Raw genomic sequence first — 5,721 nt, 5'->3', positions numbered from 1 at the left:
CCACGGTGCCCGCCGGCAGAAGACAACAGCCGGCCGGCGGCCAGCGTCGGCGGCGACGGCGGCGCACGCGCGTGACGACGGCGACGACCGACGCCGACGATTGATCCCCGGCGCGGGAGAGGGGGCGGCACGCGCAGTCAGAGGAGCGCTGTCACCCGCCGCAGAGGAGGCTGAGTACATGCCGCGCTCTCAAGTGACCGGCTCTTCATTTTTCCTAGCTCAGAGCGAACGCGAGAAGTGGTATATAGCGTGGGATACCTGCCACGCGGTGCCGCTCATTCTCAGCTCGAAGCATCTACCCATCTCGCCCGCGCCTGCACTCATATCCTACACATTCGTCGATATCTGTACCGTATAGTGGTTGCCTCAATGCATACTGATGAGCGTGATGCCGACGTGAGTTGTGCTCTACCACGATTAGCAGTTCCTGTGCCCGCAGCCATCAATCTTTTTCCGAAATAGTTATGCGCTCCACAGATGATTCTGCGAATCAGCTTGGTACAGCCGTTAGCGATGCTATATTCGCCAAATCATCAGATTCTATTGAGCCAACGCATTGACATGAATCAGTGAATTTCAGAGTGCGTCACGTGAGCTTGACCGCAATAACTTTAAGTTTGCCAGGTTTCTTGGTTTTTTGGATCACCTTAAATAACTCTTAACTGCATCAGCTGCAGTGTCTTTTTCCATTCACGTTTCCAACGTTTCGTGGGTGTTTGGTATTAATCAAGTCAAGTTATATCTACATAATCTTTACGGTGTGCAGACACTTCATTTCCTTCAGCGGCTAAGTGTCGCAGAAGCAGTAAGGAAGGGATGTATCCAGGTTACCCCAACAGCTAATTTCTCCCCGACTTGGCCACTACACTTTTCCACCTGAAAAACGATGAAATGCCAACTCAAAGAATTTTATTCTATTTTTAACGATCTACTTACATGGTTATGTAGGCACGCATGGGAATAGGCATCAGGACATTAGGGACAGAAAACCAAGAGCATGTGACGTAAAAACAAACGCCATGTCGTAAGCGTAAGCGCAGGGCAAGCCTGCGTGCCGAACTTCCCAAAGATTTGTTCGTGGGGTGGCCACATTAATCGAGACACGCTGCCGTCGAAACCTCTACGACTATACGGCGGAAACACGTGCGCTGGTTTGTATATGCGCTGCAAACTTGTTTACTCTCTTTCTAAGTCAGTGCATCACGCGGCCAGCTTTACTCCCTTAGTGTGTATCCCGAATCTAGCTCGCGATGATTTTATTAAGGTTGAATCAGTGTGGCAACAATGAAATACAATATGATATCCTCTAAATTGTGTGTATGTGTGTGTGTGGGGGGGGGGGATTTTACGACGCACTCACCTGCCAAGGCTTTACGGCGTCGCCTGCCTCTCACCCTGGCAGGAAGGGCGGGCATCGCGGGGAATCGAACCCGTACCTCTGGTTTCCCAGGCGCGAAGCGGTTAGCGCGGACGCGTTAACCACTACACTACCGGCACCCTGATATCCTCTAATTTACCACTCTGCCATACAACAGGGGTGAATCAGGGGAATCAGCGAAAGCGGCGGCCCCCTTTCCCCTATGAGAATTGGCGCCCCTCGAAGGTGCGGAGACACCTGTCCCGAAAGGTGAGAAGAATGCCTTCTACTGAACGTCCAAAGGGCGCCACATGAGGTTAAAAAGACGCTCCAAAACACAAAAGGACGTTCCTGCCGCTAAAATGCGCCATCAAGTCGCGATTTTTTATTCACGCTGGCATCCCTCTAAATCATGGCGTACCTATCACCAGGAAAAAGTGCCTCTTGGACCCAACATTATTGACACCTTTTAAGAGAACTGGCGCTTAAACGTACCTTTTGCCTCGATAATTGCGAAAGTACCGTGAATGAACCTAATAATGATTAAAAGCAGTGCAAACAGTTTTCAGTATGCATAGCATTTCTTGAGTTATCTCCTGGACATTTCGTGACGTCTGCCAGGATCCGTGTCCATGTTCGTAATTTTCCCAGAATCCAGCAATCCAGCCCATTACCATTACCTATGGACACCCCATGGGTGTCCATGGGCTTACCTAGCCCGTAGAGTCCTCTAGTTAACAGCCTAATATAAATATTTTTAGACATGTGTACAACGTTCGTCCAAGAACAGCGTGCATCACCCGGATTTTCTATATTTGTTTGACTCGGTTGCACCAGCTTCGCCGCTCAAAAAGCACATTTTTGCAATCGTGCGACGTAACGATATTTTTTTAGCGTGTCAGCACTTTGTCCCGAGCGTGTGAGCATTTTATTGTCTCCCTTAAAGGGATGTCCAGCGTGATGCCCCACATGGTTTGCTCATTAAAATGGCCCCTGATTGGGAGGCTCCAAGAGCAAACGACCCAAAGCCAGCACGGGATGTCATTACGCTCAGGAGCCCTGATATGGTTAAACGCCCGGAGCCATTACTAGTCAGTGTACAGCGGGGCTCACTCCTGATAGAAAAGAGCTCGACTGCCGCTGGTGCCGGGACTGTTTTTGCATCGCTACACTGCACCACCTTCAGACGTGCGAACGGTGGTGGCGTCGGCAGATCTATGAGTCAGTAAACAGTCCGGAGATTATCGTAATAAACGCTCTGATAGATGGATCAAGCAGAGGACGCGAACCGGAAGAGTCCGACGGTGTCACCAGAGGCTTATGACCGAGGGGAACCAGTGACGGAAGCCTGTGCCCAGGGACCAGTGGTGACATTTGGGGCCGGACCCAAGAGCCCAGAGTCACGGATGAGTGTCCGGGTCTAAAAGTGGCCGGCGGCGGAGGCCGGTACTCCAGAAGGACCACGGCGACGTGGATGGTCGGGTTTAAGTGACCTGTGCGGATGTCCGAAGATCCGTGTATTTGTCTAACGGGACCGGTGGTGGCTTTGAAGGCTGGTGTCCAAAGGCGACCAGCGGCGGCGACAGAGGCTTGTCAGAGCACAAACCCTTGGCGGCGTAGTACACTGGAATGCGGAAGGAATGGTGCTCGTTCCGATTATCTGGATCTCCTGTGCTATGTCTAAGTGGCCAACAGAGCGTCAGGTTTGTAATCGAGTGACACCGGAACCCGGCTACCATCGCAGCGTAAGCGTTCACGGTGTTTCATCCCAGTTTCACCACCATCTGGGTTGGCGGCGCTGATTAAGTCATAACTTAAGGTTTCACTCATCGGAGGATGTTTAAGTGATGCAATGCGAACAATGAGTGTAAAGTTCTTATATGAGTTGACGATCTCAAATATACCAGGAGGCATCGTTGGGATGGACCTGATGTTATAGTGCTGAACGACATAGATTGGTGAATGCTTAATGCTTCGAGCCGCACTCATCTTCAAGAGTGCACTGAGCACATTGGAACATCTTAATGCAGCATAATTAACGCAGCATGAATTAATAATGTAAAACACGGAAGCTTAAGGGCTTTCTTTCTTATATAAAATATCTGTAATGATAGTCTGGCCTCATGCCCATGCCATGGCACTGAAACGTACGATTAAATGTATCTGTAAGAAAAGATCCGTTGAACTGCAACCGTCCTACTAGGGTGATAATGTCAAGGTTTTCGCGGCAAACTATCAAAAGTCCTGCTCCTAAAACCAATATCGCGAAACATGCCATCATTTTTCAAGACACGAGCCTGGACCCGACAGGCACCGGCCTGGGTCCCGAAGGTCTAGGTCTGGAACAGACCAGTGGGGGTGGCGCTCGATGCGGCCGCGTCCGATGGCAGGTGGGGTCGTCGGAGAACGGGGTCAGCGAGGCGACAGCGGCGGCGCCTGGGGTTCTGGGATCACGGGGCGATTACTCACGTCACAGAAAACCTGGGCCTGACAGGAACTGTGCGCGGCAGAAACTGAGAATGATTTGTGTATTTGGACTGAAAGGTCATGTGCCACTGAACGATGCTTAATGTCTCTTTGCAGCTATTTTAAGGACTACGTCATCCAACCCTCTTATCCTCTATCTCGCTTCATCCTGCATCCTCGCGACACCCCGCTTGTCCGGGGCACGCTTCATGCGTCAGCCACGAGTGGACCGAGAGCCCGTAGGGAGGAGGACCCCGATCGGGTACCCAGCGCCATTGTGCGGGTTAAAGCTCGGCGGTTGGTCCCCCAGGCGCATGCAAGTCTACCCCACCGTTATCCATTTTCCTTCATCCCATTGCCCTGAAATGATCATTTCTGGTCGAAAGGGCTCTAAACAGCCGAACGACCAAACTTTCAGGAATATACTACATGTGTTTGGTCCAACATTGAATGTAATGCATCTGTGTTTTTGCCATCGGTATCCTCGCCATTATTATTGTCATTCTTCATGAGCGTGCCATGTGCGGCTGTTGGGCCAACTGTCCAGCTGGGCGTGGGGAGCGGGGTTGAACGAGGTCGGAGGCATGTTGGAGGGACTCAAATCCCTCCCGATTGGCGGCAATCCCATGCCCCTGGCTTCGGTCATCGGCATCGGAGCATGTCATCGTCATTCGAAGGCTGACAATCGCCAAGTGATCAGCCTGTTGGCTCGCGCCGCGGTCCAGTGTCGGCTCATCACGCGGACGCCGCGGGAAGCCGGCCTCCGACTGAGCGCGGCGGAGGCGGGCGGCCTATCCGCTGCCGAGCTGCCCTGACCTGTAATGTGGTGTCTTCTGTTCTGGCTGTGCAGGAGCCAGAGCCGTCGCTATTCCCCGTACTCGACTTCAGTACTGACCGTGACTGTTCTCATGCAGTGCCACTGTATACATGCGTGTTGTCGCGTCAACGTCTTCCGATCATTCTCATAATCCTCTCAGTTTTAGGACTGCGCAACCATCTTTATTTCAGCTCCACACTTCTGGTTACGAAACCATGTGACCAAGCTGATCGTCATGGAAGATATCGGCGCCTGGTTGAGCTTTTCCGATATGTGTTGACGCGAGATATTAACGCTACGTTATGCATGTCGACCCGCGTTGACGTTAACCGATAAACCCACGTTGAGAAGGTTTAAGCATGTTGAGTCAATACGTGTGCAAATAAAATTGCAGATCTGAATATGACATGCCAAACGAGAATCGATTAACGTTCTCTAACATCTGTCGGTCACTCAGATGAACAGATTCCGCGGTGATATTTGGCCGCACACAGACGCCTTAGCGCATCTGCGCGCCGCGCGCTCTTCTCTCTCGGCTCTTGTCGTCAGGGGCATGCCGCAGCCCGGCCGCGGCGGCCCCTCCCCCTCCCCGTCCCTAGCGGCGCTTCGCACCGCCCAGCTCGATCGCCATGCAATGTTAAGCGTGGCTATTTCGGTCTTGTCGACGGTGTCAGTCTGCCCCGTCCAGCCGCTTACGGACCAGTAGTGCTGGTCCAAACCCGTTCCGCCGCTGACGGCCAGCAGCGCCCCGATCCCCCCCCCCCCCCCTCCCCTAACGGGCCAGCAGTACCCGGTTCGGCCGCTTGCGGGCCAGCAGCAGCCCAGCAGAGGGGACACGGAACACGCTCCTCAAGCCGGCACCAGACACAGGCACAGCGCCCGGCCGACCCACGCCATACCTCATACAGCCAGCAGCGACGCATCCAATGGGGGTCGCTGTTAGGTCCCCCCCCCCCCCGTTAGTTTCTGGAAATTGGGGTATCCTTTCATCTACATAGGTGAGACTAGGTGAGGGTCTCCTTAACATAAGCACACCTCGTGCCGCGCGGGTGCTCGTTACGCTGACGAATGGAATCCCGCC

This window comes from Pollicipes pollicipes, unplaced genomic scaffold, assembly GCF_011947565.3.
Source record: "Pollicipes pollicipes isolate AB1234 unplaced genomic scaffold, Ppol_2.1 Scaffold_6686;HRSCAF=7923_pilon_pilon_pilon, whole genome shotgun sequence".
NCBI lineage: Eukaryota > Metazoa > Arthropoda > Thecostraca > Pollicipedomorpha > Pollicipedidae > Pollicipes > Pollicipes pollicipes.
The sequence above is the reverse complement of the archived record's forward strand: the minus strand, read 5'-3'. Positions refer to the sequence as shown.